Below are 12,679 nucleotides of genomic sequence, written 5' to 3'. Positions count from 1 at the left end.
ACTCTTGTTTTTCACCATGGAAAGAGTGGTCTGCAACAGGCTTGTTCATCATTATGGAAAAAGTTACTAATCTATATGATTATTGTACATCATATTAATTAATTATTCCTCTTAATACTGAAGATTATGGTGAACATCTAATTAGATCATATGTGGGAAAGCTTGAGCAAAGTGGAGAGCTCTATGCAAACACAAAGTATTATTATTATCCTAATACAGAACATAATCTCTCTGAAACTTGTAAAAATATGGCAGAGAAGTATTTGAGAATTTTGTATTTATTGTTTTTTAAAATCTAGATTCTCCTAAAGGGCCAAGGTCATCTAGCGAATATGCTACTCAATGCAGAAGTTGGAGAAGTTGGCAGTTTTATGCCAGTAAAACAGAGAGATGTATTTCCTCAACACAACCCAAAGGTAGAAACCGTCACTAAATGGGCACTTAGACAGTCATAATTGATGGAAGTGGAATGTCATGGGGTGTCTAAGACATATTGTATCCTTTTCTCTCAGGGTCTCTTGTCAAGATTCTCAGTGAGGAATGGTGCAGGACTAATCCACCTACCCTTGTTTTCCCATTCTCTCCATACCATACTTGCTCAGAGATTTCATGTAGGCAACCCTCCACTTATCCCTTCCTTTCTTCATACTAGCCCTAACTTCTTTGCGAGCTCAAGTTTTACAGTACAGTAGAAGTTTTCAAAGGCAAAAGATTGGGAATTAGTGTTGGTTTCATGCCAGACACTGTATCTTGATGTACAGCATCTCATAAAGTGTAAAGACATTTCCAAATAAATCTTACCTATTTTTAAAACAGATCTTATAAATAACTGCAATAAGCATTGTGTATTAGCTTAGATTGAGTTATTATATGTTATTATATAAAGGGTTATAATAATAGTTCAGATTAATTATTCAGTTATAAAGGATACCTCCAATGATGAATAAAAGTCAATGGTAATATGAAAAATAGAAATAGTGATTGAGAATAAATTTGGGAGGTGGGTCCTAGTGGAAGTGCATTGTTTGTCAGAAAAGAAGAAAATAGATGTAGTTTTATAAGTCAAGAAATAGAGATAAAAGCATTTAATGTAACATATTAATGAAACTCCCCAGAAGAATTAACACTAGAAATCTTTGAGTTATTATTTCAAGGAAGTGGACATTTGAGTGCTAATGGAATGGAGACTCTTTTAATTTGATACCATTCTGCACTCTGATGTTTTTATTTACCAAGTATAATAAAAATCTTGTTTTTTTTTTTATGAGAACAAATAAACAAATCTGCACCTTTATTTATTTACTTAAATCCCTGAGGGATACATCATCACACGGATTCTGTGGCCAATGGTTTTCGCAGGAAGATTCCTTTGGAATTTGACATGAACCATCACTACTTCCATGAGCACAAGTTATTTTTCCCCAGATTACTCTGGTTTTGTTTGGTTTGCCACCAGGAGTCACTTTGTTGTCCTTTGCTTTGTACACATAAGCACATCTCTTGCCTAGACAGAATTCAGTTCCATCTGGAGCAAAAACACCTTCAATTTTAAGAAGAGCCATGTGTTCCCTCTGGCTCCAGAGATCCCACTCGTAGCCAACAAAAATGGCCTTGGACCACAGCCTTTCAGACATATTTGTCGTTTTAGGAGCCCTGTTCTCAGTGGCCTTCACAGGCTACAAGATGGCAGAAAGAAAAAGGTCACTTTTATAATAAAAATAGTTTTAAAAGTAAGTGGATATATTAGACAAACGCATATAGCATCAAATAAAGATAGCAATATTAATAACAGAAATGAACATTTTTAAAATCTCAAAAACTAAAGACATGAAGGTGAATATATTCATAATTTCTTTGGTTAAAGAGGAAATCAAAACTGGATTTATAGTACTTTTCAGAAATGATAACTGTATTACTGCTTAAAAAGCTGTACTGGTAGTTATTGATTATAAGATGGTGTCAATATTCATTCTATTAATTGGCACCTGGGATGTCTTCAGTTTGGAGTTATTCCAAGACTTATTTATTTGCCCATGCAGCTATTATTGACAGTGTGCGAAGTCCCTTTACGTAGATGCATATTTCTATCTGGTATGATTTCCATTCTGTCCGAAGAACTTCCTTTAACATTTTTTGTGGAGGGGTCTGCTAGTCATCAGACCCCGGTTTCCAGCTTCTGTATGTCCAAAAGAGTCTTTATTTAGCCTTCATTTTTGAAAGATATTTTTATGAGGTATACAATGCTAGTTGTATATCTAGTTGACAGTTACTTGCTTTTAGTGCTTTAAAGATGTTTCTCAACTATCCTCTTATTTGCATTGTTTCTAATGAGAAATCTTTTGGACTTCTTATTTATATTCCTCTGTCAATAACATGCTTTTTCCCCCTCTCCATACTTTTAAGGTATTCTATCACTGGTTTTGAACAATTTAATTATGATGTACTTTGTAATAGTTTTCTCCATGGATACTTTTGTATTTCTATAAATATTTTGAACTTTGTTGAAGAAATTGTGCTTAGGATCTGTGTTTCTTGGATCTGTGGGTTTATAGTTTTCATCAAGTTTGGAAAATTCTAGGCTATTAGTTTTCAACTATTTTTATGTCCCCTCCACCATACTTATTCTTGAGGAATCTCATTACATACACATTTGGCTGCTTCAAAATTTTTCAACATCCCTAATGCTCGATTCTTTTTTTTTTTTTTAATTCTGTTTTTTGTTTCATTTGGATAGTGTCTGTTACAACATGTTCATGTTCACTAACCTTGTCTAGCCTGCTATTCATCCCATCCCGGGTATTATTCATATCAGACAGTTGTTTTCATCTTTAGAAGTTTAATTTATGTCTTTTTTCTTTTATGACTTAATTTTGAACATATGGAATCAAGTTATAATAGTTATTATTGTTCTTGTCTGCTAACTACATCTGTATCAGTTACTGTTGATATCAATTAATTCATTTTTTTTCTTCATTATCGGTCACAATTTCCTGCTTCTTTCTATGCTTGGTAATTTTTAACTAGATGAAAGATACTGAGAAACATATCATTGGATGCTGGATATTCTTATATTTCTATTTGGATCTTTTAATAATCTCTTTTATATCTTTATTTAACTTTCTGAACATAATAGCTTTTTTTTTTCATAATAGCTTTTAAAATGTTTTCATGTACTCATTCTAACTTCTGTATCAGTTCTCAGCCAGTTTTATGATTGATTGATTTTTTCCCCCTCATTATGGGTCATATGTTGCTGCTTCTTTGGGTGCCTAGCAATCTCTGATTGGAGGCCAAACATTAAAAATTTTGCTTTTTTTGGGTACTAGATACTTTTGAATTCTTATAAAGAGTCTTCAACTTTGTTCTGTGGTGTAATTTACTTACTTATAATCAATTAGTCCTTATGGATCTTGTTTTTAAGATTTGTTAGGTGGGACCAGAAGAGTGTTTGATCTAGGACTCATTGTTCTCCACTGCTGATGCCAAGTCCCTTCTGAGAACTCAGTGCCCTCTGAAAATAAGGTTTTCCAGTCTGGCTAGCGGGAACAGGTGCTATTTCTGCATGAGTGCATGAGTGCTGTGCAATCCTCATCCCTTGGGTAGTTCTTTCCTTGGCCTGAGGTAGTTTTTTCACACAGTTGTGCTGATTGGTGGACTGCTGACTCAAGGTAACCTCTGGGGCTCTCTTAAGTTCCTTCCTGTACAACTCTCTCCTCCATGGGCAATCTGTCCTGTCTCCTCCACTCAAGTAATCCACTGGCCTCTACCTATTTTTCCCCATTTTTCTTTACCACTTTCTGGAAACTCCTTCAAGTAAGTAAGTTGGGGCAATCACAAGGCTCGCCTCATTTGTTTTCCATCTCTGCTCCAATGTCCAGTGTCTTGACAACCATTGTTTCATAAATTTTTTCTTTTTCCTTCCGATTGTTTTAAGCAGGAGGGTAAGTCCAGTTCTTTTTACTTCATCTTGGTTAGAAATGGAAGAAATTTATTATAAATTGTTAATTAAGGAAGAATGTTAAGAAAGAGCTCCTTGAATAATGAAATAACAAAAGAGGTATGCAATCTTGCAACTGGTACTAAATCATTCCAGAGTGGATTTACTGCTGGACATTTACTTTTGTGAAGACATGGACTTCATATCATTTTCAAGCTTTTAAAAAGTAATCTGTCATTATTATGGTTCTGACAGTAGAAGTTTGAGTAATATATGGACTTATTATTTGAGCATATAAGTATAAAAACTCTTATCATAGCTTACTTTAGGGATCAAAATATCTGGATTGAAAAGAGAAGCCTGATAATGCTCCAGGCATCTCATTCTAGAGATCAATCCCTTTTAGAAATATTTCTTTTATAATTCCCTTTAACACATTGCCTTTGATTTCCAATACCTGCTGATAACACTAGATATCCAACACATTTATTAGTTTGACATTGCTTTAGGAGATTTTAGGAAATTTTAAATGTATATGAAATAGAAAATGATAATTTGAGGCATACCCTATTGCTTATTACATATATACAGTAAATCCAGTTTCTATCTTTAATAATGGGTTATTTCAATTTAGTTGCAAAATTTACACTTTTTTTATGGGTTCTGTGCAAAATGTGTGGATAAGCTTGGGATGAGTAAGACATCAATTAAAGTGATAAATTATTCATCAAAAATTGTAGAGGAATTTTTCTTTAAAATCATCTTGTTTTTAAATACTTCTGAGTTAAAACAAAAAGCTGAAAAAGACCCATAAATACAGAAAACAAACTAACAGTTGCTGGAGGGGGGAGACTGGGAAGAAGGGCAAAATGGGTGAAGGGGAGTGGGAGATACAGACTTTCGGTTATGGAATGAATAAGTCACGGGATGAAAGGCACAGCATAGGGAATATAGTCAGTGGTATTATAATAGCGGTGTATGCTGACAGATGGTAGCTACAGTTGTAGTGAGCATAGCATAAGGTATCACCGTATTGTATGCCTGAAACTAAGGTAACGGTGTGTGTCAACTAGACTTTGCTAATAACTAAATACTTCTGAGTTGATACATTGAAAGTGCTTAGAATAGCAAGTTAGTCTGTTTAGCTTGGAATGTAAGGAGTTCAATACAGGTTAAAAATTAAATGATTTCTTACTCTCTGAACATTTTTTTTTTTTTGAGATGTGTGTGATTGAGGTACAACTGAAGTCGTGGTACTGATTCTGTAAGTAACTGAATCTTTATGCTGATGACACATTGCATTTGTTTACCCACACTCAGTGTTTGACCTAAGATGAGATCGAGGTGAGCCACATGCCAAGGTGCAGGTTTTTTAATCTTCCTCACTCTTTGTCGATCATTTTTCATTTTAATGCCTGCTATGGTGGAGCTTCCATTCAGAAGATACTAGGTGAGGAAGAATGAGGAGAGAGGGAGCTGAGAGCGGTTTGGGGAGGATGGGTGAATGGCCTGGGGTCAGGGCAAGGCTGGAGAACAGACATGAAAGGCAGGAAGAAAACTTCTGCAGAAAAGGCAGGGGAGCAGCATAGAATCAAGATGCATTCCTTTAGTGTTAACTTTGCCAGAGACTTCTCAGGGGAAATGCTTTCCCTGGAAATGCATTTAGGAGTCAGAGAACCAATAGAATTTTAAAACCGGAATGAAACTTGAAGTCCCTCAGATAAAAGCTATTTAAACAGGCGAGAGTAGACTTTGGTAAGAATTGTAGTGAGAAAATTAGTACTAAAAGCTAGCAATTCGAAAACAGCCCTGCTTGCTGAGCTTGTACTATATGAAAGTTGCTTTGCTGTATTTACAAAGTATAATTAAAGCATAGTATTTCTTTAAGTAAATCTCTTTGTTTTTTTGGTGGTAGAGCAGAACATATATGATTGGTAATGCAGTCATTACTGACATGAATAATTTTCTATTTCATTTTAGGTATAAGTATTTTCCCAAAATAGGAATCCACTCAATAGCAATGTCAGGAAGTAATCATCGGAAACTTATAACCTTTATTTGATTTTTGGACAGCTGTAGGGCGACAGATTCTTCTTTAAACTGAACTTAATTATCTCTCTGTTACAGTCATCCACTGTAGTTCAGTTATTTGGAGTGAAACAGAGCCTTATCCATTTTAGGTATTTGAAGACAGTCTTGCAATCCCAGTTCTCCTTTAAGTTTTCATCACATGGCATAGCTCCTTTCCCCCTCACTATCCTGATTATCTTTCTAGGTACAGAACCAATTGCCAAGGTCTATCTTGCAAATAGAGATAAAAAAGAAATATAAAATGTGCTTGCTACCACTGAAGTACTTATGAAATATTGATTTTTTTCCCCAATGCCTGTCATGTATCTTTATGCCCAACAGGTATGACTGGTTAACAGCTACAAAAGAGGAATTTTAACAAATAAAATCAATTTAAGAGGTCTAGTGAGTTGGAAGTGGCAGTGAAAGTTTGGTTGCAGCATGTGTTGTCCAGACATACCTATCCCATTAGAAAAGGAAGGATGCCAATTAACTAGTTTATTCGATAATTATTTTATTCATCCATTCAATCTTTCAACATTTCTTGAAATGTGTTCTGGGGACCAGTGTGCTGAGAAAAGTTTTTGTGGTTAGATCACCTCTGCATACTGTGTTGCTTCTTTGATATTCTCTGCAATAAATTTCATATAAAGGATTCTGACAAATCCCATAGCAAAAGAAACTCCATTAGCATTGTCAATCAGCGTTTCCAAACTCAATTTTGCTATAAGAAATTTTGTGTGTAACATTCGTTGACTTCCTGTGGAACATATTTTGGAAAACACGGTCTTAAAACATTGAACCATAGAATTCACTGGACTTTTTATTCCAAAAATTTCAGTGTAAGTCTAACTATTTTCATGACAAATTGTTCTCATAGGTAAACTGAGTGGCATCTGAACTCACCTTGTTTTCCCTGAAGATTTAGCATAAACTTCTGTCTGAGGGGAGCTGAGTGGGGTGTAAGGAATAGAAGAAACCAGCAAAGTAGACTGGCATGTGATTTTGAGAGAAACCCACCAAAGAGCTAGAAGGGGAGAATATCATAAAACTGGAAGGAACCTTGAGAAATCTTTGTCTCTGTTCCATGGCTTCTTAAACTACCACAGTATTCATTAAACCATCATCCATCATGAATGTATTCGGATTAAGTCAGAGTATTTACAGATCACTAACTACAAGGTGATATAAATAGAGACAAAACCATTGTGCCAAAGAGCTTATAATTTAACCACAGAGAAAAGCTATATATCCACAAAATAATCAGATAATGATATAAGGCAGTATGTAATTAGCTGTTGAGTTGAGTGGCTCAGATTATAAATACTCTGGAGTAGAGAGAAGGAAGTTATCCCCGTGAATGGAGTTAGAGAAGGTTTTCTATTTTTAAGGACTCCTCAAGAGGAGAGTTTAAATTTATCTTAGTAACCATTGTTGCAAGAGGAGAACTGTCTCAAAGTTCTTTATGTTTAACAGAAGGAGTTATTGCCGTATTCATACAAATTTCTCTTGGGCGGTCTTCAGTAGGAACGGAGAAAGGACATTTCCAATATATTAATAAGATTATTGCTCGAGAATCCTTTTATGAAAAGATCCTTGCTTTGTTACCAGAGGGCTTTACAAAACATTCAGATCAACATCATATAGGTGTGCAATTTAGTGACAGCTTTTGAGTGAGATGACTTCAGAGAACAGTTGGAAAAACCAGAAGAGTTATGATAAGGAATAAATAAATATAAGGTAAACTCTAACAAAGTCAACGTGATGCAAGCATCAGAAGGAAAAGAGTTAATAGGGAATGTGTATTTAAATAATAGAAGACAGGGGGAAAAAAGACACACAGGAAGCAGGTCCATGGGATAAGTGGATGGCTGAGATTAACATATGGAAGCCAGACAGCAAGGATGGGTCAGAAGAGAGGAATAGCCACCTGGGGATAAATATAGCAGCAGATAAGAAGAAGTGGAAATACTGGATGGGGGGTTTTACTTCCTATTTTGGAAAGACAGGGGAGAAAGAACACTAGCCACTTTAAGCAGTTTAAAAATTATGCACTTCCTTCTTCCTCAAAAGGGTTATGTAATTTGTAAATGCTAAAGCAGACCCTTAAAAACACTGGCATCCCTCTCCATGTTATTTTTAAGCACCTTTTCTTTCATTAAACACAATTAAGCTATCAAGTCCTCTGTTTTAACTGTGCAGAACACAGTTCCCCCAGCCAGGAGCGCAGTGTATCAGCAACATCATGAACGATTCTGAACTTGCACAAAATATAATTGGCCAATTTGGAGACATTGTTTTGCACAGTATGATGTGTCTCATACATTTTTCATATAGAGGCAATGCATTTTATGAGACACACAATAAGCATATGGAAATCCATGCATTCTCAGGGGGCTAAGAGGAACGGAATGGGGGATGGGAGAGCAAGAACTGAGCTGAGCTGCGTGACGAGATTTGTGAGCTCTGAAACTTGACAAGCTTGGAAAAGACTATTCTAGGCAGGCTTTCCAAGGCACTGATGCTAATTATATCTGGTGCACTCCATTTTTTTTTTCCTTGCTATAATTTCTTTACTGGTTTTAATTAAGTGCTTTTAATGTTGATTAGGAAGGTGGAGGAACAAGGAAGGTGAGAATTCGCTTACCGGACAAGTTTTATGGTGTCCTCATTCATTTTATGCCCTAGCCAACCTGTGTCTTTACTGATCTTTTATATGATCGCTTACATTTCTGCTAATTGATGGCCTTTTATTCTCTGCTTTAGCTAATTTTACAAATTAAGGTTCTACTTCAATGTTGTCAAATTCGGTCAGTTTCCTCTTTTTCATAGTATTGGGGTAAATGGGTAATAATCTTTTGTTGGTTGACATGTGGTAGTATTAAAAATTACTGATGCTGCTTGAAAGTGTCTTTGTAGAGAATGCTGAGGAACCACTCCGATGTGGTGGAAAAAGCCTCTGGTGGAGGGTGAGCTCATATTTGCACAGACACACTTGGATCTGGGCTGTAGAAGGAGCACACGGCTCCATTCACTCCTGCTTCAGCTGAGTCAGCACGTCCTGACCGCAGCGGTTGGTACAAAGCACATTTGTAATAACTTCAGGGTAGCATTTGAAAACTTAAAGCTGAACATTCACATTCTAGCATTTAATTTGCACAGGTCAGTTGTATTTAAAGAGAAGGAATAAAGTCCTTGTTACTCATTCGCCTAATCACTCAGTACAGAGTGGGTACCTCTCTAATACATAAAGCACCAGAGGTGAACGTAGAGATAGAGGGAATGAGACCACCTGAAGGAGCTGACATTCTGATGGTGAGAGAGAATATGTGTAGAAATAAGAACTATCCAGAGACACCCATTTATTTTTTCCATTAAGCCTGTATTAGCTGACTACTGTGTCAGGATCCATAATAAGGGATAAAAATGCAAAGATGAAGAGAACACAGTGTTTGTTCCTGAAGGATTTGGTAACTGGGACAGGGGCACAGACTTGTGAATAAGCGATTATAGTGATGGAGTAACTGTTATTATATAATTATGTGCAAGTAGTTCTCAGCACCCTGAGAAGTACTGAATTCTGTAGGGAGTCAGGCTTGGCATTCTAGAAGGAAACAGAGACCGTCTTGGTGTAGTTTGAGTCTCTGGTCCAGTTATGTCTCACTTTCTTGTTCTGAACATTTTTTTGAGTGGATTCATTTGAGACAGAGAGAGAGAGAGAGAGAGAGAGAGAGACAGCTTGAGCAGGAGCAGAGGCAAGGGGAGAGGGAAAAACAGACTTCCATCTGAGCAGGGGCTTGATCTCAGGACCTGGAGACTAAGACCTGAGTCGAAGGCAGATGTTTAACCATCTGAGCCACCCAGGCTCCGCTCACTTTCTGGTTCTAGATTATGTGAGCTAATAATCCCCTTTGCTTTTATTGCTTAAGCAAGTTTGAGTTCAATTTCTGTCACTTAGAGTCAAAATAATTCTGTAAAATTCAGAGCCAGGTAGAGCCTCACATATACTGTTGCAAAAGTGTTAAGGGAGCTATTAAGGAACCATCATGGTAAGTAGGATACTTGTTTTGTCTTTTAACTAGAAAGATTGCTTCACTTACACTTAAATTCCCATCCTGCCCATTTTACAATTATCTTCATATTTGTACTGGAATTTATTTCTACTATCTTATTTTTCTTATTTACTATATCTTTTGAATTTTTTTCCTGCTCCTTCCTTTATTGATAATGTATTCATTATTCCAGTTTTCATTTTACTTACTTGGAATTTAGACATTCTATTTCTCTTCTTTTCTTTTTTTTTATTTCTTTTTTCTTTCTTTTTTTAATTTCTCTTCTTTTCATAGTGACATCAGGGGCTAAGTAAAAAATTAATCGGTATCTCTATCCTCCTTCTGCCCAGTACAGGTACTTTAATGCTGTAATGTTTTTTTTAAAAGAAAGATTTTATTTATTTATCTGAGAGAGAGAGAGAGAGAGAGAGAGAGAGAGAGGCAGAGACACAGGCAGAGGGAGAAGTGGGCTCCATGCAGGGAGCCCGACGTGGGACTCCATCCCGGGACCCCAGGATCATGCCCTGAGCCAAAGGCAGACTCTCAACCACTGAGCCACCCAGGCCCCCCTAATGCTGTAATGTTAATCACCATTCCCTTCCATATCCAAGGGATATTGGCATTGTCCTCCCCTGCCATTGTCCTCCCCTGCCATTATTACTATTGTTGTATATACAGCCTGTACTTGTGCAGGTTTGCTAAAAAATTACAATTTTATTGCTTACTAATTTGTCTTCAACCTATTATTTTCTTTTGGCTTATTACTTTCTTCATTTTGAAGTATATATATATATATATATTCTTTGCCAGCTAGTTCAGCTATCTCAGTCTTTGGGAGAATCTTTATTGTGACCTCAGATTTGAAGGATAGTTTGGTTTATGCAGGATTTGATCGTGACAGTTTTTGTCCTCATTCTCCACTCCTCTACATCCTCCTCAGTGCCCAAAAGACTGATCTATATAGACTGAAGCAACTCCTCTGGCTTCAAATTGTATACAACCATGGGGGACTAGCAGTAGAGAGATTGGAAGGAGGTGAAGAAGATGGAGTATTTGTTTCCTCTACTCCCCTCTGATGGGTTACTATAAATTGACTGCTTCCCTTGACAAGACTGAAGCTACCATTAGTGGCCTTCCCTACCAACTTCTACAAGTTTCAGCTGCTGCTCCTGTCTCTTATTTCTTCAGGTTTAGGAGTTGTATCATGTCTAGTTGTATCATTTTTAGGAAGCCTGTGATACTAAGCATCCCTTGATGCCTTTTTTCTAAACCCTACTTTTAACTCATACTTTGTATCTAACCCCTTCATTGAGTTCTCCTCAATTACTGAGTTGAGCGTGCAGTTTTTTGCCTCCTGGTTAAAATAGTTATTTTTCCTTTAGCATTAATGAAACCCCTTTTTCCATTATCTCCTGGCTTTTATTATGATTGGTGGGAGGCATGTTACCAGACTAAATGTTATTCCTTTTTAAGTTATCTGTCTCTTTTCTCTGGTTGCTACTAGGATTTTTACTACATCTTTCATGTTTTGTAGTCTCATTATCATGTATGAGGGAGATTGTTTTTATTTGTGCCCTTTGGTATGCTTCTTAAATTTGGGAATTGATGTCTTTTGTCAGCTCTGAAAGTTTCTTAGTGATATTATCTTTTCAAATATTCCCCCTCTTTCTCCTTATTCTCTCTTCTTGTAATTCCTATTAGATATATGCTGAACCTTCTATTCTATTCGCCATAGAGATCTGACTTTACCCTTTCTTTCCCATTTGCCATCTCTTCATTTCTCTGTGCTCCTTTATGCATAATTTTCTCAGGACCATATTCTAATTCACTGATTATTTCTTTAACTATGTTTAATATGCCATTCCCCAGCTCACTGAGTTCTTAGTTTCAATAAATACTTTCATCTTATGATGTTATAATTGCTCCTTTTCAAGTTGCCTTTCTTTTCATTATTGCCCTTCTTTATTTTTTCCCTTTTTCTAACTCTTTTAACAGTTTTAAAGAGGTAGTTTTATAGTCACTTCCAGCTTATTTTATCTTAAATTCTTATACTGTTAATCTCTCCCTTATATTTTCTGATTCTCTTGGCAAACCAGCTTCTCTTGAACTGGATGAATTTGAACTCATCTTTATCATATATTTATTTGTGAGGATATCATGTGCATCCTTTGAGGGGTGGAAGGTTGCTATAGAGTAGTTCTTCCTTTTGCTTCTGTTAGGTGCTCCGAGGGTTTCATTGATCCAGAAACAATCTTCATATTAAAATATTGTCATCTTGCAGATTCTCTCAGGCTTTAGATAATACAAGACTGTATTCACACCTGTGTGTGGTAAAGGGCCAGGACTTCAGTTTCTCATGGGAGACTTTATCTCCATAAAACCTTCAGCAGATATAATCTTTCTTGACACTTTCTCAAAGTTGGTGACAGTCTTCCCCCCTACCCCCCAAGTCCCAGTTAAAGATTTTGTTTCCAGATCCTCACCTTGCATGGCCTCAAGGCTATATTTCCTATCACTGCTGGGATATTTGCTGTATGGCCAAACAGATCCAGTATACCCCCAGGGTGTATTATCATTTCAGGTCATGAGCTTCATGGGCTGACTTTAGATCCTGATTTGT

The 12,679-nt window shown here is 36.4% G+C and overlaps 1 pseudogene; it reads right to left on the bottom strand.

Annotated features, from left to right (window-relative positions):
- Window positions 1-1,303: 1,303 nt before the first annotated feature.
- On the bottom strand, window positions 1,304-1,647 carry LOC140616818 (large ribosomal subunit protein eL33 pseudogene; annotated as a pseudogene).
- Window positions 1,648-12,679: the final 11,032 nt, after the last annotated feature.

The sequence above is a fragment of the Canis lupus genome, chromosome 25 (genome assembly GCF_048164855.1).
Source record: "Canis lupus baileyi chromosome 25, mCanLup2.hap1, whole genome shotgun sequence".
Taxonomy (NCBI): domain Eukaryota; kingdom Metazoa; phylum Chordata; class Mammalia; order Carnivora; family Canidae; genus Canis; species Canis lupus.
Note: the sequence above shows the minus strand (reverse complement) of the source record. Positions and strands in the feature narration are given on the sequence as shown.